Here is a 24,476-nt window from a genome sequence, read left to right on the forward strand (position 1 = left end):
CTACCACAACCAGATGGAAACTTCTTAAAACTGCAGCTTCCCCATCTCCTAACTCAATATTCTGATTCAACAGGTCAGTGACCCCAAAGTCTTTTCTCTTAACCACCACACTAGGCTGCCCCTCCTTACATGATAGTGAGTATTCACACCATCCTTCATAAGACAAGCAAGGCAAATGAAGGTCTGGAGAGTCTCCTGGCAGCAGAGTGGAGCATCCTGACATCCTTACATTTTGCGGTCACTTAGCCATCTCATTTTTAGTTTTGTAGCACCCTCCTCTAAACCAACTCTTCACTTTGTAGTTTTATATCACCTTTCATCTGGGAAGTTCAAAGTATTCCCAACTCTGACTTCATGATTGGGCGATGGGAACAGCAATAACCTCATTTTACAGAAGGATACATAGAGGCACTAGGGAACTGACTTTCCTACCCTGAGGAGTCACACCGCACCTGAGAACAGAATTCAAGCCTGCCTTTCATTCGGTTCCTGCTGTTATTGCCCTTTCCCTTGCATTGCACGGACTTCGGATCACTTTTCTTATTAATTGAGGTGCTGTTTGGAAAGCATCCTGCACAGCACCCAGCTCATGCAGAGACGAGTCATTTCTTTCCCTGACCACAACTAAACAGGGACTGCCTGGGGCTTTGGAGCCTAGTGGGTGTTTCTTGATGTTCTGTAAAACAGCCATCACAAATTCTACACAGCCTTTTCTTCTTTGAGTGCCAAGAAAAACTTCAGAATGCCATCACACAGTGAAAGGCGAAATGGTGGCATCCCAAGGCTTGGCTTCTTTATCAAGGTGGGATACATTGGTGCTGGAATTACATGGCCATTATGAAAAAGCTGAGGTGGTGATGCTGTCTACCTGTCAGGCAGCAAGAATGAATAATAAACTGGGACTTCACCATATACAGAGGTGCTGAGCTGGAGCACAACTCTTCTCTAGGTCCAAGGGGATACAAAGAGAGAAGCAGGAGAGTTTTTCTGCCAAGGGGTGTCAGGGTCACTTTTGGCTTTGGGTAAAGGTTTTCAAGCCAAGATCAACTCCACATACCTCAAGGAGGAAAACCCTCTAGGGAAGAGGTTCCCAAAATTTAGGGTACATATAGGTGACTGGCCTATTACTAATGCGGATTCCTTGGCCTACCCTCAGAGAGGACAGTTGTAGGCTGGGGCTTCAGAGTCTGCATTTTTCACCAGCTTTCCTGGTGAGTCAGCAGCAGGACCACATTTGAGAACACACACACAATTTCCCCATTTACCAGCACTGCTCTTGTCACTGTTAATCAGTCAGTGGCCTATTAAGCTGAGTCACGGCAAAGCATGATTTTTACATTGTAGTTTTCCCTCATCTCCAGAAACTTCAGTCTCCTTTCTGGTTGGATTCCAGAATGTTGTGATGAGATAAAGTAACTTGGGGAACAAATATAAAGAAATTTGCTAAAAAGGTTCAGTGATGGGTTGCAGCTATTAATGGCCACTTAGCTAATTGGTTTCTTCTGCCAACATTTTTTAAAGCAGCTAAATGTATGCAGTGTTCTTCTTGATGCTCTGATATGCAAATTGAAAAAAAAAAAAAGGAGCTAGAGACTAGGACAGATATTACCTCACACCATTACAGAATAATGAGATGCTGGAATGTCCTTGTATTTAAAAACTGTCAGGGAGGAGCCTCCCCTTCTACCAGGTCAGGATGCTGGTCCCATGAAGACACTGGTATCACTTTGCTGTGGCTGCTCATGGTGGGCAAAGGGACGCACTAGGTAGCAATGGCTCTGGTGGTTAGAACCTGGCCTCCAGCAAGCCCGCCCGCTTAGGAGCTAGTGTTGTCTAGAGAGGTGGCCCCAGGAGAATGGGTTCTCTTTGTGTCCCCTACCTTGAACTTCATGCTCTAAACTAGAGCAAGTATTCAACAAACTTCTTTTTAAAGTGAAATTCATTAATTGGAGTCTCAGACCTTTCTGTTATGAAAAGAAGAGCTGAAGCAGAATTAAGCCATTAATTATCTGGCAAGTTTCCGAGGCATGCACCATAATTTCTCATAGTGTTTCACAAGCATGTAGGAGGTAGCTGCTTGCTGACACCTTTGTCTAATGCCTTGCCCTAGAAATGATTCTGGGTGGTTAGGAACACAAACATTTCTGTTCTAATAGATTCTTCTCTGATCCCTTTATTGATTGTCAGATCTCTTTTTGAAATTCTCCAACTTTATATTCAACCATTAGAAACTTTTTCTTTCTTTTTTTTTTTTTTTTTTTGAGATGGAGTTTTGCTCTTGTTGCCCAGCCTGGAGTGCAATGGCACGATCTTGGCTCATTGCAACTTCCATCTCCCAGGTTCAAGCGATTCTCCTGTCTCAGCTTCCCAAATAGCTGGGATTACAGGCGCCCACCACCATGCCCAGCTATGTTTTTTTGTATTTTTAGTAGAAACAGGGTTTCACTGTGTTGGCTAGGCTGGTCTTGAACTCCTGACCTCAGGCAATCCACCTGCCTCAGCCTCCCAAAGTGCTGGAATTATAAGCGTGAGCCACCACGCTCAGTGAAACTTTTCAAAACAGGCATAAATATTTTCTAGTGGATAATTTTAATGCTGAGAATTAATTCTCTTCCTCAGTCCCAACTCTACCTGTTTGAAGTCAGCATGTCTTTCATCTGTAAATATGAAAATAAATAGTAATAATTAAAGCTTTTTCATCCTCTTCAAGGTGGAAATTTTTTATTTTTTTATTCCCACATTACACTGATACAAAAGGAGGAAATTGTATTTACTTCTGAGGAAGAAATCATCTTTTCCAGAGCTAGAGAGACAGGCAGGAGCAGAATGGGAACTCGGCTTTCGATGTGCAGCCAAACCACTTCAAGTGATTCTATCTAACCTTAAGGGCAGCTATTACTGGGGCGCTCCCTCCTGGGTTCTTACCTCTAGATGGAAACTCTTTCACACAGTGGCTCTTCAGCTTCCCACTCTCCCTCCAACCAATACTCCACAAGTGTCACTTCCATCTTCCATAGCATCTCCCACAGCCTTATCACTCTCCATTCAAACAAGCATGCCCCATTACCTCTAACCCCCACACCACGTCTACTGCCGTGATTCATCCTCTGGATCTTCTCCAGTGGCCGGTGTCTCCACAGGCACTAGTGCTATGATTGATGGCTGTATGGAATGCCCTTACTGGCACAAACCAAAGGCCCATCCAGCTTAGTCTGCCTGAGAAGCACCAAAGGTGAGTGCTGTAGAAGACCCCCCCACCACGCCCTCACCTCAAAAACTTACAGGGAGAACCTCATCTTGCCTAGCTCACATTCATACCGCCATCTTTCTGTTGCTGCCGACGTAGCTTTTCATGTTTTCTGCCTGAGAGAACCTGTGCAGGTAATACATTCCATGGATACCACTTCTGTATAAAGAAGTGTTTCCTGGCCGGGCGCGGTGGCTCAAGCCTGTAATCCCAGCACTTTGGGAGGCCGGGCGGATCACAAGGTCAGGAGATCGAGACCATCCTAGCTAACACGGTGAAACACCGTCTCTACTAAAAAAATACAAAAAACTAGCCGGGCGAGGTGGCGGGCGCCTGTAGTCCCAGCTACTCCGGAGGCTGAGGCAGGAGAATGGCGTAAACCCGGGAGGCGGAGCTTGCAGTGAGCTGAGATCCGGCCACTGCACTCCAGCCCGGGCGACAGAGCGAGACTCCGTCTCAAAAAAAAAAAAAAAAAAAAAAGAAGTGTTTCCTTTGATACTGCTTTTCTCAAGATTCAGGAAGTAGCATCTAATTTGAACATCCTGGGATGCAGTGAACAGATCCACCATTCCTACCCATACCATTTAGGTTTACAGACTATGGTAGGTTCTCAAAGATGTCCGTGTCCTAATCCCTGGAACGTATAAATATGTTATCTTAAATGGCAAAAGGGATTTTGCAGATGTGATTAAAGTTTTTGTCATGGGAAGATTATCCTGGATTATCTGAGCAGGCCCAATGTAATCACCAGAGTCCTTATAAGGGGAAGCAGAAGGGTCACTCAGAGAACAGTGATGATGGAAGCAGAGTGATGTGGTACCAGGAGCCAGTGAATGTGGGCAGCCTGTAGAGGATGGAGGAGGCAAGAACATGAATTTTCTCCTGGAGGCTCCAGAAGAAACACAGCCTTGCCAACACCTTGATTTTGGCACACTAGATTAGTTTCCTGTGCCTACCGTGACAAATGACCACAAACTGGGTGGCTGAAAACAACAGAAGTTCATTCTCTCACTGATCTGGAGGCCAGAAGTTCAGCATCCCATTGTCAGTAGGGCTGCCCTCCCTCTGAAGGCTCTTGGGGGAATCTGCTCCCTGCCTCTCTTCTAGCTTCTGGTGGCTTTAGGCTGTGGCCACACCACTCGAATCTCTGCTTCTGTGGCCACACTGTTTCTTCTCTCTCAAAACCCCTCTGTCCTCCTGCTTATAAAGATACATATGACTGCATTTAGGGCCAACCCAGATAATCCAGGATAAACCTCTCTTTCAAGATCCTTAACTTAATTAACACTTCTTGCCATATAAGGTAATATCTATTCTTTTGTCCTATAAGGGAATATTTACCAGTTCTGGGGGATTAGAACTTTCTTTTTTTTTTTTTTTTTGAGACGTAGTCTTGCTCTATGGCCCAGGCTGGACTGCAGTGGCCTGATCTCAGCTCACTGCAAGCTCCACCTCCCGGGTTCATGCCATTCTCCTGCCTCAGCCTCCCGAGTAGCTGGGACTACAGGCGCCCGCCACCTCGCCCGGCTAGTTTTTTGTATTTTTTAGTAGAGACAGGGTTTCACCGTGTTAGCCAGGGTGGTCTCGATCTCCTGACCTCGTGATCCGCCCGTCTCGGCCTCCCAAAGTGCTGGGATTACAGGCTTGAGCCACCGCGTCCAGCCAGAACTTTCTTAGTAATTTGTTAGGCAGCAGTAAGAAACGAATACCTGGCTGATCAGGTCTCCTCTCACTGGGACTTCCTAGGCTGCTCTCTCATTCTCCAGGGGTTGCTCTGAGTTATGGTGCTTGCCCTGTGACCATGGCAGTATGGTACAGTGCTGGTCTGGGCCACACCTGAGCAAATGGGGAGGGTCTCCAGGGCCTGCTTCTGCCATATTACTGCTATAGGAATAGCCTCATCCACTCAGATCTAGGCTGCCAGAATGCTCTCTGGTTAAGTGTTTAGACATGGAGAAATGAGATGTACAGAACAGAATTTGGAACGAGAATATTGTGAATGATCTCAGGAGCTGGGATGATGGCCCAGGTGGGATTCTGCCTGACTTGAGGAAAGGCCAACATCCTTCCCCAAAAGGGAAGAAGAGTTTCAACAGCACACGTCTTAACAATCTCTCTCAGGGCCAAAGCACCATCTGTCTAAATGGTACTAAGCAACTGATATTGAGGCTAAAGAAAAAGGAAGAATTCAGGACCTAGGCATGTCCCTTCTACTCCTTCTCAAATGCTACAGTAAAGGCAGGCAGTTCAGCCAATGATCTTGGGCAATTAGACACCTGTGGGTAAGTCTAGCTAAGGCAGAGTTTCATTTTGATCTTAAACAAGTCATTGACCCTATGTTTCAGCTTCTCCACTGATACAGTGAAAGCATCTCCCAGGGGTGAGTTCAAAACAGTTCCCTGACATGTCTTGGAAATAATGCTACTGGGGACAAAATCAAAACCAATGTTACCTGGGGCAATGGGAAGTGCGTTCTACATGTAATTTACACTGGAACTTGATATGACTACTGGAAAAACTATAAATGAATATGATTCTTAGTTAAAAGATATATGTGCAACTGGAAGAAAATGGAGTGATATGTTCACCACACTAAAAAGCAATGGTGGCAATGAGCTTTCTGTATGGATGGGCTTAGGGTTGGTAATCTGGTGGGAATAGGGAGCTAGAAGAAAGCCTTGAAGCTGCATATGCAGAAGAAGGACACATTTCTATTTGGAGCCTATGTTTCCTTGGGACAGCTTTCAGGAAGAGGGCAGTGCTAAAGCTCACCCAAACCACCCCCTGGTGCCACTACTGTCTGAATGGTAGAATTAAAAGTAGTTCTAATTTTCTCACTTACTCTTTACTATCGTTTCCAATTTTTTTATAAATGAAAAATAGTTAGATTCCATGTTTTTTAAAAATAAATATGTTAGTATGTGTGTAGAAAAAAGTTGGAATATTCAACAAAATAGTGGCAGTGATTCTCTTTGGGGGACAGAGTTATGGAGGACTTCTACTTTTTGCATTGTGCATTTCTGCAATGTTTTAATTCATAAATATTTAATTCTAAAAGCAATTTTGAATTATATTTGTCATCCAGCAAGAGGTTTTTGATTATGACTATACATTAAAGGCATTAAACACATAATACTCTTAGAAGTTTCTCTGAAAATAAGGGCAAGGTTGTAACGATTCTGAGAATAATATATAAATATATTTAAATTCATGGGAAAGTTAATGCATGGATACAAACATTATTAGGTGAGACAAGTGATGCAAAAATTCTCGAGTGTTCTTCAGAGGAATAGCTGTGGACATGGCAGTCATCTGAGGAAGTTCCTTTCGAACCCCAAATCCCCAACAAGGGGAAGGGACGGGGGTGAGGGGCAGCTGCTACCCAGGGACACCTGGAGTCAAAGGCTTCTCAGTTGTTTCTCTTTGCTTGCTTCCTGCCTTCAATGGGTATCTTGGAAAGCTTCTTAAGGAAGCTGACAGGCAGCCTCTCTGGAATTAGGAAAGGCTGTCAATTCCAGAAAACCAAGCTGAAAGGAATATATAAGATCTTTTAGGCCAGGCGCGGTGGCTCAAGCCTGTAATCCCAGCACTTTGGGAGGCCGAGACGGGCGGATCACGAGGTCAGGAGATTGAGACCATCCTGGCTAACACGGTGAAACCTCGTCTCTACTAAAAAATACAAAACAAAAAAAAAACAAAAAAAAAAACTAGCCAGGCGAGGTGGCGGGCACCTGTAGTCCCAGCTACTCGGGAGGCTGAGGCAGGAGAATGGCGTAAACTCAGGAGGCGGAGCTTGCAGTGAGCTATCTGGCCACTGCACTCCAGCCTGGGCGACAGAGTGAGACTCCGTCTCAAAAAAAGAAAAAAAAAAAAAAGATCTTTTAGCTAACAGCTCTGGGAGCTTTAAAACAACTGGTTATTTCCTAGTCCTTCCCAAAGAGGTCATCTGCTCTAGGTGGCAAGCAACATAATTTCCACAGAACAGCTAGATACTGGCAGAACCATCTGAGTTCAAATGATGAATTTTAAAGATAAAGGTACAAATGGGATCTTCTTAAGTACTCTTGACAGGGCCTGCATTATCACTGAGTTCCCAAAACCCTTCAAGAGGGCCTCAGAGGCATGAGTTCTCTTGTGTTATGACCTCCTAACACATCCTGGGACAGCCCTGGGCCAGAGCAGTGCCTTGCTGGGTCCTGAAAAATCAAGCCTTCCAGGCCAGAAGAAGTTCGATCAGAGGCTTGCATGTCTGAGAAGCTGCAGGGGAAGCAGAGCGGTACTTGGGGAGAGTTGGTAGGCAGGGTTGGGGGTGCTGCCTGGAGAAAAGGAGTTCTGGAGCCTAAGTTTGGAACCCAGTGGGCTCCTGGGTCAGGATCTCGTCATCCACACCTAGGAGAGTGGGAAATGCACCCTTGGGAAAGGCTCCACTACACATTTGACTTTTTCTTTACTCAAGCACAGATTATGTGGTGGGTTCCGTCTCTGAATGTCTATCTCTGTCTCTGTCTTACTGGAAGCTTAATTCTGCCCAAGTGAGGCTTTATTGAATAGGATAGTGTTAGTGGTACTGGGATTTTCCTCTCATGTCTTTCCATTACCCTCTGACAGGAGCTGGTTTGGCCCTTCTTAGTTTTCAGTGCTACTCCCAATTTTGACAGTCTTTGAGTTTTGACTTTAGGAAGTCAAAACATTGCTTTTCCTGGCACTCTTGTCCATTAGGGACAACTGTGGGGGCTTTTTCATTAGTTACTGCGGTCACTATCTACTCACTCCTAGGAACCATTTCATAGAATTAAGGACCGACAACAACAAATATGCCTTAGAAATCCATTCATTTAGCAATTATTTGTTGAGCCCTAGCTACTGCTAGGTCTTATATGGTCCCTGCCTCATGAAGCTAGTTATCTAGTGAAATGGATAAACAGTAGTAAAATAATCATTCTATCTAATTATAGGCCAAGGACTAATTATTCTCAGGTAGGCTTACTAGGGGAAAAGAGAAAAGAACAGTGGCAGAAGGCTGTGTTTACAGAGAGTCCATTTAATTCCACAGGCAACACAATGCACTTTTGCTCCTACCCCACCTGGCTTGAGGCCTGTACTGCAAGCTGTTTGTTCCTTCCTGGTAGGGACTGGCAGAGAGCCATACTTCTGCTTAGGTCCTGGCTTTCACAAAATGTGACTACAAAGTGTCCAGGCAAGGTAATGTCAGTGTAAGGCCCTGGAAATAAGCAGCCCTAGCTTTTCCATTTCCACAGGTTGACTGCTGCACCTGACTTTCCACATATTCCCACCTTGTTAAGTCCCCTGCTATCAGCCCCTGTGGCTGCTTTGCATGGTGAGCTGTGTAAATGGCTTCAGTTGTACAGCATGAAAGTAATGTGAATCCAGCAGGTGGAATAAAGGTCACAACCTGGGGTGTCAGACAGGGTCAGGGTCAAAGTGGATGATCTAGGAGGACATGAGAAAGAGAGGGGTCAGAGGAGAAAAGGACCTTAGGCCAAGTTTCATAACAGGCAAGAGAGAAACAGGGCTGTTACATACAGTTGTACAGTTTGTACACTGCACAAAGCACCTAGTAGAGGAGATGAGTGAGGGCTGGGACCCTCACAAAATGAGTAGAACCCAAGCTCCACTCACAAAACTGCATTCGTAGCAAGGGACTCTACCTGTCTGGAGGAAGAACCTTCACTCACAGAGGCCAGAGAGGCATGGCTCAGTAGGGATCTGCTCAGAGAGTTGGAAACCCCCAGACTCACACAACAGCACATCTAAGAGATGACTGTAAAGCCTGGGAAGATGGCCCTCCTTGGATATGGAACACTACTGGAGTGTAGGTGGAGGAGGGCTGCTGGCTGGGTGCCATGCTATTGTGACAAGCTGAGACCACAGGAGACACTGGCTGACACATGGAGGCTCCTCAGAGGCCCAGCACCTTTTCAAGGTAGGCTCCATGATCCAGCTCCATCTTCATTTCTCCTTCATCCATCTCAGCAATCCAGCCACACTTGGAAGGCACAGCTTGACTCCTGAGATTTTAAGGAGTCATATTCCTTTTAATATTCCTTTAAGAAATGTTATGCGCAGCACTTTGGGAGGCCGAGACGGGCAGATCACGAGGTCAGGAGATCGAGACCATCCTGGCTAACACGGTGAAACCCCGTTTCTACTAAAAAATACAAAAAACTAGCCGGGCGAGGTGGCGGGCGCCTGTAGTCCCAGCTACTCGGGAGGCTGAGGCAGGAGAATGGCATAAACCTGGGAGGCGGAGCTTGCAGTGAGCTGAGATCCGGCCACTGCACTCCAGCCTGGGCGACAGAGCGAGACTCCGTCTCAAAAAAAAATAAAATAAAATAAAAAGAAATGTTAGTGTTTACACATGCCTGTGTTAGAAACGTAAACATTATACAAAGATGAACAAAAGTAAAATAAGCCTCTGCCAAATTTTACTATGAAGCTCTTCCTCTGTAAGTAGTCTCCTTACTGCTCGTCCCTCATATTCTAAACCTGTTTTCTGTTCCCACTGGCCCCTGTAATTCCTCTGCCTCCTCATTCTAGCTGACAACCAGTGACTGTCTTCCACCTGTGGCCCTTCCTCCACCTCTGGCCTTAGGGCCAGCTACTTCACTGCATCTTAAGTTTTGCCTCCTCAGAAACCTTGCCCTGAACATGCCAAGCAACACCCAGTCCTGGTGCCCGCCCCCCCTCACTGCTGCTTCTCTGGCCAGAGGACTTTAAAGACTCAGCCCATTATGAATTCATAGGTCCAATGCAGCATTCACAACAAGACCTTTATTCATCTCTCATATGCCCAGACTCATTTCTCACTGTGGGCAATTCAGACCTTCAAGAACTCAATTCCCCACCAACCCTCTCCCTCCCCCACCTCAGCAAGTGGCCTTGGCTCTATTTTACTAAAGAAAGAAAGGTCTTTTCTTAGGAGGAACCCTAGTAATCTATCCTGGACTTCACCCTAAAAGTCAGGGGTAGAAAGAGCCATGCCCTCTCCTCTTCAAAGTAACCTTTCCCTGGGATCCTAAAGATCATTCCTTTTTGCTTTATTTCTCTCTTGCCCATGTACTATTTTCTTTGGATAACTCCTTTTCCCTTCTGCCATTAAACATGCTCAGACCTCCTTCTTATAAAAAATGATTCTTCGTCAATACCAACATTTTACTCTAATTGAAAGTTGGTTAGATCACCATGGAGAACACTGTATAAAAAGCTTATTTAAAAAAAATTGTAGCCTTTGCGCCTCTGTAATTCCACTTTATGGAATATACCATGAAGAAATAATCCACAAAAGAAAAAAATGTCACTTGTACAGTCATGTTCAAAACAGAGATATTTACACTTGCAAAATGTTGAAAATACTCCAATTGCCCAACAACAAATGAGGTTAAGCATACTGGTATCAATATGATGGGATACCACCAAAGGAATGAAATATTTGAAGTTACAAATATATGGATTATGTCAATATAGGGAAGTCTACAGATGAAGCACATTTTAATACACAAAATATATTTTAAGAACCACATATTACAATTTTATATGTTTGCTGATAAAGAATAGAATTATTTTACAAAAATAAAAAATTTGATTCGATTGCTTCTTCTGGTTACTACTTTCCTCTCCCTCCCTGCTGCCATTCTCTGGTGACCAGCCATTGCTTCTATTTTTCTCTGTCAATTTTCCCCTTAAGCCACTCCTGTGTTTTACTGAACAGATACCCTAAGCAATCATCATGACTACCTTCTAGTTAAATTCTTAAATCTAGTTAAATCAGCAGCACTGAAACTCTCTTCCAGACATTTTCTCTTCCCTTGCTGCTGAATCATCCTAATTTCTCGCTATCTCATTCCTTTTTTCCTAACTATGGACAGTTCTCAAAGCTTATTACTTGGGGCTCTGGTCTTTGTACTCTGCATGCAAGACCTCTGGAGAGATTCCTTTGAGGGAAGCCAGCCCTCCTCTGAGCTGCTGACTCCCACTCTACAGCTCCATCCACAACCTGACCCTTGGCTTCTGGTTCTATGAGATCACTCCACTTGGATGTCCTGCAACCCACGGTCACATTGTTTCTAGCTCTCTGTGTCTAAAAAGCAACTCCTTTCCAAACTGTCTCTTCAAACTTCCTAATTTCTGGTTAATGTCACCAATATTCTCCAAACTCAAAACCAGCACACATCCTCAGTCTGGTAAGGCTGTCCTGCCTACAGGCGCCGCCACACTCCTTCCCATGGCCATTCCTTTGCTGATGCTGTACCTTGTCTCATGAAAAGCCCTCTCTGGTGTTCTGTCAACTCACAGCCTGCTCATCCTTGGGGCAAGGTCAGGTTCTGCTTCCTTTGTGAAGTCTTGTCTTTTTTTAATAGAGATTGACCCTTACTCTGCCACCCAGGCTGGCGTGCAATGGCATGATCATAGTTCACTGCAGCCTCAAACTCCTGGGCTCAAGCCATCCTCCTGCCTCGGCTTCCCTAGTAGCTGGGACTATAGGTATATGCCACCATGCCCAGCTAATTTAAAAACAGTTTTTGTAGATGGGGTCTCGCTATGTTGCTCAGGCTGGTCTTGAACTCCTGGCCTCAAGTGATCCTCCCCCCTTGGCTTCCCAAAGTGTTGGTATGATAGGCGTGAGCCACTGCACCTAGACTGAAGTATTTTCTGATTACTGCAGTTCACAATGATTATTTTCCTCTCAGCATCCTTTTGGAATTTAGACTCTGTAGTACCAGTGACACCCAATGCACTGTTCTGTTCATTTGTTTTGCCTCTCTTCCTCAGCTGTCCTCTGATGAGTCTCCACATCATCCTGCACACCCAGCTCCAGTGTGTCTTCATTTCTGAAGACTTTCTGGCTCTCACAGGCTCAGGGTGACTCTTCCTTCTCGCTTACCAAAGCACCCTTTCCCATAGCTGATAAGGTTCCATCCCCTCATGTTGCAGTGAAATATAATTTTGTGTCCAACTCTTTTGCCAGAATATCAGCTGAATTCCTTACGGGTTGAGACTGTGTCTTATAGAATAAGGCACCAAAGATGTGTTTCTGATATGCAATATTGTCATATGAACTAATCATTCCATATATCCATCTTGTCTTCCACACAGATTACAGCCTCCTCATGGACAAGGGTTGAGTCTCATTTCTTTTATATCCTATAGTGACTAACAATACAAACAGAGAAAGGGCTTGATGAAGAATACGTGCTGAGAGCATGCTTACATGTCTTGTGAAGATGATATGCACATTTATATGAATAATCTGTAAACCTGGAAACTATACTTTTGGGGTAATAGAAATCTTATCAAGTTGTCTGAAGACACTGTACCTTGCTATTTTGGGGCCAGCATAACACATCTCTGTACTTAGCAGTGATCCTGTCACTTAAGAATGTTAATAGGATGCTTAAACTGAGAGCCTTCAGCTATGAGCTCTACCCATCTAAAGTCAGAACAAGTCAAGGACCAAATCAGAGTCCCAGGTAAGTGTCAACAACCTTCAGGGAAGCGGGTGGGGGTGGAGGGTGGCTGGCTGCCAAGAGTCTGGTGCTGCCGAAAGGCCTGGCTACACAGCATGCATTATGCTGCTGGAGATAAGCCTGTGTGAAACACTCCTCACATGGGAAAGGTATCTAATTTCATCCAGTGGTCTAAGCAGGTCTTAGACCTGCTTAGTTCTAAGCAACACACACCTTAGACCCAACTATGATCTTGCTGACTCAGAAGCAGCTAAGATTTCATTTCTTACCAGTCAGAAAACACCATTTAAATTACAAGGTGGCCAGGACCACAATGCCTTCAAGATAAGATGACTGTTTCTCCCACAGTCACTCTCTCTGAGTGGTGGAGTCTCTCCAGCCAGCCATACCCAAAGACTTGCTCACTAATAATTCCAGGCAGCAGGGAAGGCCTCCACCCCATCTGGGACAAGTGTTTGGGTAGCCAGACCATTTGGAGGAAGAGGCAGATCCCGCTTAGCAAACATTTATCACAGCACAGGCCGAGCTATATGATAGGCCATATGTTCTTCAACTAGAAGTCCCGGATCCTCAGGAGGAAGCCAGAAGTGTCCCTTTCTCAGTGCTCAGAGCTGGGCAGACTCCACCACCGGTAGAAGGCAGGTATCAGTCCACTGGGCTGCGCCATCTAGGCAATATAGAGTATGTGTGTGTGTGGATGGGAAAGATGAGGCCAGAGGACCGCTGCCCAGCCAGGCCCTCCCAACACAGTCAGCAGCTCCACGGACCTTGTGTGGCACAGAGGGAGTGGCCTAGCCCATGCCTATGGGGCTTCTGGGTAGGCACCTAACCCTCTCCATCCCTGGAAGGAAAAGGGGCCTCTGAGCTCATGGCTGAACGGAAGGTGACAAAGGGCAAAGGGAGGAAGGCGACTGTCGCGGTCCTGGGCAGAGTCTTTTAAAACAGGCAATTCAGACAGGTACACACCCACACCAAAAATGAACAAAAGCCCCCAAAAAGGCCCCTGGAACACTAGAGAACTGGGAATATAGAGAATCTGAAAAGACACCAGGAAAAAGAAGGCCACCCAAAACAGAGCCCTGTGCTATACAAGGTTTTGCTAAAACCTTCTGATAAATTTAAACAGTAAAAGTAAGAGGCAAAGAAGACTCTAAAGATTGCTCTACTACATGGAATCTAGAAGTCACTGGTTTTAAAATGTCATAATTAAGTTATAGTTGCTTAATGCAGAAAAGCTTAGGAAAAAAACATCAACAAGCACTAAGGAAAGCCATTCATTTTTAATACCATTACTCAATCACTTATGACTTGGCATATGCTCTTCTAGTATCTTTTCATGTTTTTCTTTACAAATATGTCTTTTCCTTGACACACTATTTTTCATCCTACTGCTTTCATTGATATTAAAAGTTCTGGTATTAATATTCTTCTCCAAACGTTTTTAATGCCTGTGCAGTATTTTATCTGGGTGAGCCTGACCAATCCTCAGTTGCTGGCACTTTTGGTTGTTTTCAATGTTTGATATTACTAGTAATGTTGCATTAATAAATCTTTTACAAGTATTTCTGTACACACCTCTGATTTTCTAAATATTGCTAGAATGGCACTTTCTGATCTAAGGATATACATCCTTTTAAGCCTTTTTATATATAGTCAAACTACAAGGCAGATTTGAAGCCATGCTTCTTGCTCAGTTATTTTAAACGTATCACACAAGTGCTATTTATCTCCTATATATAGGAAATAGTTTCAGGGAAAAAAATCATTTTGCATGGAGTTAAAGCATTTTAGATAGGACAAGTCCTTATTTACTTGAGGAAAATGAAGTGTCCAGAGCTTAACACTGATGTTATGCTAAAAAGTTGACTGACGTCTGGTCAGTTTAGCAAAGCTGGTAGGACATGGTGCTAGTGAGTGCAAGATCTAGGCTTATGCTAGTATTGGCCAGTCAACTCTATGCACAAGAAAAACCATCCTTGGCCACAGCATGCTTCACCAAACTTGGCTAACTGTCACACAAAATTGTACTCTTGGCCAAAGGGAAGACTGGGTGATGAAATGTGAATTACTCAGCATAACCCATTCTAACTCCTGGGTAAGCAACCCAAAGCACATGTCCAAATGATAGGTGTGTCATCTTTCTATAATAAACATGACATCTGGCTAGAAAATATAGCTGGCCAACTTACGATAAAATTAAAAGCTCAACAATCCTTAAGGATTTTTATCATAGTTTACCAGTAATTCCTACCAGAAGCAGTTAAAAAATCATTATGTAAAAGATGTGCTGTACCAGCTAGGTCTGATCTAGAACTTAGCTACACAGTGTGCCAGCATTTCAGCTTGGGTCCCTTTAAACTTCAAGCCCTCTTGACATTAACTAAGAGGCAGGAATTTTTCATGAAGGTCATATAGTCAGATGCCATTTTCATCAATAGTTGAAAATTAAATTAGCTTATTAGAATAATGATGATTATTTTAGCTGGTCAAGAGATGGAGGGGACTATTCTCAACACAAGTGAAAAGACTAGGAAGAGGTGATGAGGTAGGTGGTCAGTTAAGTACCCTGGGCTGACTGGGAAGCAGCCACTTTGGAGGGTCCTGACCTCACTAAAGAACTTGGTTTGGTGCAAACTGCCTGGGCCTGCTTGAAGCTGTCAAACCCTATTTGCCCCAGGCATGAGAGGCTCCAAGTAAAGGCAGCTGCTTCTTTTGCATCAAAATGTATTTACTGAACAACAATCATTACCCATTCTATTTGGTCTTCATTAAATGACTAAATCATACATGCTTCTTATAACAAGTCAAATCCAAAAACATATAAAGTAAAAGTTCCCCTTTGAGTCTCCTTTTCCCTTCCCACACCCAAATCCCACCTCCCAGAGGTAAACATTATTGCGTTTCTCTTTTCAATCTTTAGATGTCTATACGTGGGTATTTCCTTCCTTACTGAAATTTATCTAGGAATTTAAATTCACTTTTGCTCTCTCACCTGAACAGCTTGCCCTGGTTCTTTAATTACTCAGTAGTCTCTGCCTTGAGCCAGTTTGTAATTCTCTCCATCCAAAATGACCTCCCTTTACCTTAGTCACTGGTGAGGTTTGCCTCCTAAGATGAATAGCTCCTTTCCCTTGCCCTCTGGACCTCACGGATGCAGACGCTGATTTTAGCAAAGTCACCGATGAAATCTATGCCTCTACCAGTTGAAGTCAATAAAGACCACATGTGTGTCCCTCACAAGCAAGAGCTCAGCAGCTTTTCTATTTCAAATGAAGACCACTCCAGACTGGCCTCCCCGCTGGAGGATGAGCCACCCTCACCACACACCCAAGCACACCACATCTGTGCCTCCTAAAGTCAAATGCTTCTGTCCTGCCAGTCTTTCAGGTTGGCTGAATACATGGAGCAAAGATATGTTTCATATACTCCTGTTTTGGCAGTTGAGATAATAATGCAAGTGCCGGCTCTTTCCGGGACAAACCTTCTCTCTGTTCCTGACAAATACCAAGAGGGTTGCTGAGAGACGGGGGCTATGAAACTGAGAGTCCAAGATGGACCTAAATCACCATACAATTTTGAAACCATTATTTGCTATTTTATGCTTTAGTCAATATAAAATAATCACTGCTATTTCTTAAGAAGCAAGCACTCTACATACTCTCTTTCATTTAATCTTCACAATAACCCTCTAAAACAGATGGTTATTATTCCAGGGTTATAAATGAGGAAACTGGCATTCAGAGGTAACATAGCTCACCAAGGCCACACAGCCAGGAGGTGGCTGGATGGGGATCTGAACTCAAGTCTGCCTGCTTCCAGAGGCCAGGCTGCCTCAGTGCTTCCCAAGGAGAGGGTTTAGAAGCCCTTATGGCTCCCAGAAACTCCAAAAGGTTCCATTCTGAGAGCTGGAAGATAACCCCGCAGCTGCCCAGTGTGCACGCTCCTCCTCTCAGCCCAGTCTGCCTCTCCACCTTGCTTTCTGGAATGCAGCAGTCTCACAGATAAGAAGTAGAAAAGAACTCGAATACCCAACTTCACATTTGCTTTTCTGTTAGTCGATGCAAATTAAAAAAAAGAAAGACCTTCCTGAAGTCAGAATGTGTGATAAAAAAAAATTATTTTTAAGGTGACAAGAATAAATATTTAGTAGACAGTTTGACACAAAATTTTGTCTGGCTGTGCAACATCTCAGATGACAAAACAAGCCCTTGTCTACAGGGCTAATTACAGACTACTAACTTATTTTTATTAAAACCCTTTGGAACATTATGAGGGATGAGGCAATGTAATGTTGAAGAATAACTCTAGTCTGGAAATCTGGAGATCTAATCCTGACTCAGCCACTAATAACCACCAACATTCATCTGCCTAGTGTACACAGTTTACAAAGTGTTTTTACATATGTTCTACATGGGTTGGGTGACCTCAGGCAAGTCATTTAACTCTCGGTGTCTCGTGTCAACTTTAGAAATGAGGGTATTAAACTATACCATCTGGGGTCACCTCCAGTGCTAACATCCTAAGGGAGGGAGACATGTGCCTTGGGACCTTACAAATGTATCTGTAAGCAAATTAGGGTAGATGCATTCTGTTTTTTAAAAAAAAACTATATTTTCTGTTCGGCTTCTGACAAATGTTACTCAGCTAAAATCAGGTATAGCTCATAAGATGTTTGCTGCCAGATAGTTGGCTCAGTTTCTGGAGAGTACTACATTAAGACCTTGGGTTGCATTCCCATATGGGAACTTTTCTCCATTCAATAGCCTCCTACCATGCCTGATTCCAGCCAGTCATCTTACAAATACAATCCCACAATGTGTGCTTGCGTGGAGGAAGGACTGGAAGAAACTCATCTTCACAATGCATGCACTCTCAGGACAGTAGGTTGGAAATGGCATCATCACACAGGAATATTATCAATAGCATTCTTTCTCAGTTCCAAGATTCACAAATCCCTCCCTCAAGTCTTGCCACTTCCCAAGGGTTTTAGTGTTTCTAAATTGAGGATGAACCTTGGAATCAACATATACATCTTGATCTGGTAGCAATAGATTATTTTACCTAAAAGCTGTTGGTAAATTGCTGGTGTGTCTTAGAATCAAGAATACAGTCCTACAAAACCTTAACATCCATTACATAGATTTAGGTCTAACTTGGTTCAGATCATGTCCCTCTCCTTGATCTTAACAATTACATTCAGCAACAGCTGGATAGGCAATGTATAAGACAAGTATTAGTCCTGTTTCCTCACAGTAGCAGTTTAAAAGGCATTCCATCATTATCTCATAAAACACTGGCATGGATTTCAAAGGCAAATTAATCCATATAAAAACCACTCTGATCCTCTGAAAATGGACTATCCCATAGCAAACTGGAAAGGAACATTTTACTTACACCCTCCTGATCTATCTAGCCTTGACACATTTTCTTCCTCCTTAATTCACAACCCTCCACCCCAGTAATATCGCTGATTCCCAAAATACACTCAGCCCAGGAGGAGCAGCTCTCCAGCACAGCTGTCTGCTCCTGCCCTGCTCGGGTATTTTGGTGAGCTATGTGACACAGGACCACACAGAAGGAATGCCACTCTCAGGCCCCACGGTTCCCATTGCACCACAGGCAGGTGCATCCCACCAAACCCCAGTCTGGCATTCGAAACAGAAGAAACTGCCCTGCTGGATGGGGGCTATAGTTTTCCTGAACTTCATCTCTATGTTTAAAACTAAGGCGACAGCCGTCTTGGCTACTGTAAACTAATCTGATGGGCATGGGGGCAGGGAGTGGCTCTGAGGAGGCTGCCAATAGACCATGATTGAGCAAAGGAAAGGACTGAAATAGTTATTTCTCACTGTTTGCAACCCCAGAAACTCCAAATGAGTGGCTCCTTCACCATGATTTTTAGAAATAGACTATGAGTTCCTTTTACCATCTGGAGTAAAACTCCCAAAGCCTCTTGTGCAGTAGATCTGGCTTATATTTACATGTGTTTTCTCAAAGCATACTGAAATTTGGAAGCCAAATAAAAAAGAAGTTGACAATGAGGTACACACATAGTAGTTAGGGGCCCTCAAGTTGAGACATGTTTATTAAGAGTTTCTGGTTCTGGGCACTAACTGTGACTTCAGCTCAGTTCTCCTGGAAAAAGAAAACTGTTTGGGATCCTCCTCTATTCCAAGAACAGGGACTGCAAGATGGGCAGGTGGAGGGGTAGCAAATATAACCCAGGGAATTGTCCAGATATGCTAGAACCCCTATCTGGTGACAGCCCCCACAGAGACACACAGCTGGAGGAGGCACAGTGTACAGGCCTCACACCTACACTATAGAGAAGCTTCGATTTTTCTCCTTCCTCTCAACTCTGCACTTGTTATGTTAAAACTATTAAAACTATCACTACTATCCAATTAGTTAATTTACAGGAATCCAAGATCAAGTCCTGTCACAGCCCCTTCATATATACACAGTAAGCACTTCCTATGGATGATATCAGGCCTGTTTCCAAACCTCACATTATACCAGGGTTGTAGTGCGATTTAAAAAAAAAAATGCATTTTAAAGAGTACCGCAAGATGCTTATTCACAACAACACACCGGAAGCGCAGGAACTTGGAGCTCCCAAACGCAACCTTTTCTCCCTTCCCTCCACTACTTCTACTCCCCGCTCCACACCACCGGCCAGGCAGTAGCTCAGCCCACTAGAAGGCCACCAGGCACTAGCCGCGTTCATTAAACGCTAGATGATCACGATGGAGCTGAACCCTTCCCAGCCAGATCTATTCGGAAAGCCCTGCAATCTCTGAGCAGCCCGTGAGAACCCTCCAGACCTGCTTCCCCAAACCAGCCACGCAGGAGCGTGTGGGGAAGAAACCCGAGGCCCCCAGGCTGGGCCCGGCGCGATGTTCCCCCTCCCCCAAGTCTCCCCTCGCTCTCCTGTCACTCTTTTTCTGGCACATCACTGGGGAGAACCAGAGAGGCCGGGAGATGTCAGGCCTAGGAGGAGTGAGGAGGAGGGAGAAGGGACAAGGGAGGACGCAAGGTAGTTTGGGGGAAATATCAGTCCAGGGCAGAGGTGCGGTGGCCACGTCTAGTGGGGAAGGACCTCCAAGGTGGATCCGGAGAGACTGAGGGAAGGGGAGGGGAGGGAAGGGGAGGGGGAGTGGCTGGGGAGGCCGGGCCGCCGAGGCCGGAGGGAACCCGGCGACAGGGATGGAGAGGGTTGACCCGCGAGGGGAAGGCGCGGTCGCGGTGCGGGGGTACGGGTGGGGAGGCGGGGGCGGGGGGAGCCCGGTTCCCCTCCCCCAGCCCGGGCCCGGGCCTCCCGCTGACTCAGCCCCACGGCGTCCGTCGCCTCTGCCCGGACTCACAGTGCGCGAGGCGGCTCCGGCGGAGGCGGCGGGGGAGGGGACAGGTGGTGGGGGCGCTGCGGCAGAGGCTGCGGTCCCGGCCGGCGGCTCCGGGGCGAAGGGTCCTCGCTGAGGCCGCCGCGGTCTCCGGCTTCAACGCACAGAGACTGCGGGGGACGAGGGCACTGCGCAGGCGCGATGCGGCCGCCGCTGTCAGTCCGAGCGGGGCGGGGCCAGGGCACCCGCCGTCTCCAAGGCAACTGAGCGGCGGGAGGAGGACAGCCCCTACCTCCACCTTGCCTTAGCGACTGCGGCGGGAGGCGGGGGGCGACGGGAACAGGCCCACTGCGTTGCCGTAGCAACGAGGAGACGAGACCGCCTCAGACGTGTGCGGCGGTACCGAGGGAACGCGCCTACTTCGTCACCATAGCAACTGGGAACAGCCCCTTCCTTTTTCCTTGGCAACAGGGTAACAATCGCTCAGCCCTGTCTCATCACGGGAGGAACAACCGTGTACACCTGATTCCAGTAGCTGGATGACGGATTTTCATCTTTTATGGCTACGGAAAAGGAAAAAGAGACGTTTTCTTCTCTTTCAGCGACATGGAAGAGCTAAGGCTGGGTTTTATCTCCTCTCTTGGTGTGCGGGTTCCAATCACAGTCTTTTTCTCTAATCCCCAAATTCAATTTTTTTTCTTTTTCTTTGGGACGGAGTTTCACTCTTGTCGCCCAGGCTGGAGTGCAATGGCGCGATCTTGACTCGCTGCAACCTCTGCCTCCTGGGTTCAAGCAATTCTCCTGCCTTAGTCTCCTGAGTAGCTGGGATTACAGGCGTGCACCACCACACCGGGCTATTTTTTTTTTTTTTAGTAGTAGTAGAGACGGGGTTTCACCATGTCGGCCAGGCTGGTCTCGGACTCCAGACCTCAGGTGATCCACCTGCCTTGGCCTCTCAAAGTGGTGGGATTACAGGCGTGAGACACCGCGCCCAGCCCAATTTTTTTTTTTACCTGTTTTAAACATCCCCTTTCATCTCCTACCAGAGAGTGTACACCTTTACCCTTAAATCGAGCTAACGAAATCGTCTATCCACAGATCACTTGAGTTTTTGTCAGCCTTATTGTTTCTCTCCCATTGCAAGGATAAAAACCTCTTATTTCTTCATCTTGCTCACTATCTGGTTTGCAGTCTACTTCCTCATAACTAGCTCCCTCTGACATGTCCATTCGTGTTCCCGAATTCCCTCCTCCAAGTGTGCTGTTATCATCTCCTCGGTTCTTCTGGATCCCGCCTTTTCTCTCCGCGCTTGCTGTCCTTGTCCTGCACTGCTCTGCCCAGGGGTCCAGTATGTTCTTTTCCCCTGTGACTTCAGCATCTTGGTTCTCTTTGTGCTAATGTCTTCTGGCTCTTCCTCCCTCAGCCCTGACTCCCGTGGATGCCTTGAGGTCACCTTTGTACCCACCCTGTACATTCCTCCTTTCTTACACACACCTTACACTAGTCATTTGTTTACGTGTCTGTGTCTCCAATCAGACTATGTGACCCTAGTGGGCAGGAATTCTGTCTTTTTCATCAGCTCCCTCAGCATCCACCACAGCATGTGACACATAGTAGATTCTGAGAAATGTTTATGTAATTGAATCAGATGAAGACAAATATTTTTCTTCTTCTTTTCTCTGGCCTGACTGCCTCAGAGTCTCAATCCCCATTTTTTTAATACCTTTACACATAGTTTTTCTTTTAGTACTATGCTACTATGAAAAGTCTCTCATCTCCTTAGCTTTCCATCCTGTTAATTGAGACTCTGGCATTGTCTATTTCCTGAATCCTTGCCTCTAGCACTTCTCTCTTCTACACTATCCCAAATGTTTCTACTAAGGTAAATTTCCTCACTGGGTACCAACCCCGTGACTCCCGTACTCTCCATAATCAGCGTAAGCTCTTCACACCTGACCGTCCTGATCATCCCCCCCCCCAACCAACTCTAATCAAGCCCTCTTGGTGAATGTTACTGGATTCTGCTGGGCTTGTTGACATGCCAGAGATGCTGCATTCTCTTCAAACAACTCAAAAGGAAGAACTCACAACCTAGCCTTATCTTCCAAGTCTCCCTGTCTAGCTCCCACAAATTCCACCGCAGGACTATTGGTGCCAAAGCACCCCAACTGAGCCCATTTTCTTGGGGAAAAAAGAAGGAAGAAAGTTACAAATAGAGTAAGAAAAGAGAGGGGACACAGCACATAGTCTCTTCTTCCACCTAAAGTAATTCTCAGAAAGGAGAGAGCTCTCTGTAGACAATAATTCCCCAAAGAAATCAAAGGGTTAGGAGAGTAAAAACCCAGGCTACACTTTTTTCTAGCCAGAGAGTTGGACAACTGAAGCTGTTTCTAACCGCGTCTGCAGGGTATCTGGGTGTCACCAAGGCAACAGGGAAATCGCATGCTCAGTTTATCTTGCTTTCCCATTCTGAAGTTGCAGCTCAGCTTCATTGTTACGGTGTAGACTTGGGTGGGAGACTGCCTTGAGTAATCCTGAGAAAAGGCTATGATCCTTGTAACCCCACCCCTTTGTCACACACAAGGTAGAGGCCCATTCTACAAAGAGTTCCTTTATACCCTTCACCCAGATTCTCTACATATTAACATTTTACCACGTGTCATTAACTATTGCTACAAAATGAATCACTCCAATTCAGTGGTTTAAAGCAACAACCATTTTGTTATCTCTGTTTCTGTGGGATGGGAATTCAGGAAGCCCATGCATGGTTGGATGGTTCTAGCTCAAGGTGTGAGTCAGATGGTGGCTGAAACTTAAACAGCAGGGTGCTGACTGGACGACTCTTTATGTTGTCTTAGTGCTTATCAATCATTTATGTAATTTCTTTGCAAAAAGGTCTTGTCAAGTCCTTTGTCCATTTTTGAATCGGACAGTTTGTTTTCTGTTGTTGAGTTTTAGGATTTCTCCATATATTCTGGATATAAATCCATTATCAGATAATATGTGATTTGCAAATTATTATTATTATTATTATTATTATTTTGGGCCGGAGTCTTGCTGTGTTGCCCAGGCTGGAGTGCAGTGGCACGATCTCAGCTCACTGCAACCTCCACCTCCCAGGTTCAAGCGATTCTCATGCCTCAGCCTCCTGAGTAGCTGGAACTACAGGCATGCACCACCATGCCTCGTTAATTTTTATATTTTTAGTAGAGACAGGATTTCGCCATGTTGGCCAGGCTGGTCTCAAACTCCTGACTTCAGGTGATCCACCTGCCTCAGCCTCCCAAAGTGCTGGGATTAATGGCTTGAGCCACCACGCCCAGCCCCGGGACAGTTTTCTAATACTATTAATCCCACTTCTTTAGCTTGCTTGTTTGTTTAAGACAGGGTCTTTCTCTGTTGCCCAAGCTGGAGTACAGTGGCATGATCACAGCTCATCTACAGCCTCGACATCCTGGGCTCAAAGAATCCTCCCACCTCAGCTTCCCAAGTAGCTGGGACCACAGGGGTGTGTCACTACATCTGGCTAATTTTCTTTTAAATTCTTTTTTTATTTTGTAGAGACCAGGTCTTGCTATGCTGCCCAGCCTGGTCTCAAACTCCTGGGTTCAAGCAATCCTCCAGCCTTGGCCTCCCAAAGTGTTGGGATTACAGGTGTAAGCCCAGTGCCTGACCCTAATTCCACTTGTTGTTGTTGTGTTGTTGTTGTTGTCGTCTTTGAGACAGGGTCTTGCTCTTTCACCCAGGCTGGAGTGCAGTGGTGTGATCACAGCTCACTGTAGCCTAGACTTCCTGAGCTCCAATGATCCTCTCACCTTAGCCTCCTACATAGCTGGGACCACAGGCATGTGGCACATGCCAGCTAATTTTTGTGTTTTTAGTAGAGACAGGGTTTCACCATGTTTCCCAGCTGGTCTAGAACTCCCAAGCACAAGTGATCCACCCACCTTGGCCTCCCAAAGTGCTAGGATTAGAGGCGTGAGCCACCTTGTCTGGCCTCCACTTCTTAAATGCCTCTCAAAACTCTTCCCTTCTTTTTTTTTTTGAGACGGAGTCTCGCTCTGTGGTCCAGGCTGGAGTGCAGTGGCCAGACCTCAGCTCACTGCAAGCTCCTCTCCCGAGTTCACGCTGTTCTCCTGCCTCAGCCTCCCGAGTAGCTGAGACTACAGGTGCCCGCCACCTCGCCTGGCTAGTTTTTTGTATTTTTTAGTAAAGACGGGGTTTCACCGTGTTCGCCAGGATGGTCTCGATCTCCTGACCTCGTGATCCACCCGTCTCGGCCTCCCAAAGTGCTGGGATTACAGGCGTGAGCCACCGCGTCCGGCAACTCTTCCCTTCTTTATCTGCTTCACCTTTACCATCTTTTGCCCGGGTTACTGCAGAGCTTCTCACCTGCTCTCTCTG

At 45.7% G+C, this 24,476-nt stretch overlaps 1 protein-coding gene across 2 annotated transcripts in view; it reads right to left on the reverse strand.

Annotated features, from left to right (window-relative positions):
• MAPRE3 (microtubule associated protein RP/EB family member 3) overlaps positions 1-20,484 on the reverse strand; it is a 60,550-nt gene extending 40,066 nt beyond the window's left edge. For both annotated transcript variants that reach the window (XM_033176304.1, XM_033176301.1), the window contains exon 1: positions 20,097-20,484. The gene's annotated coding sequence lies outside the window, so the exon portion shown is untranslated. The remainder of the gene's footprint in view (positions 1-20,096) is intronic.
• Between the last annotated feature and the right edge of the window lie 3,992 nt (positions 20,485-24,476).

The sequence above is a fragment of the Trachypithecus francoisi genome, unplaced genomic scaffold (assembly GCF_009764315.1).
Source record: "Trachypithecus francoisi isolate TF-2019V2 unplaced genomic scaffold, Tfra_2.0 Lachesis_group17, whole genome shotgun sequence".
NCBI lineage: Eukaryota > Metazoa > Chordata > Mammalia > Primates > Cercopithecidae > Trachypithecus > Trachypithecus francoisi.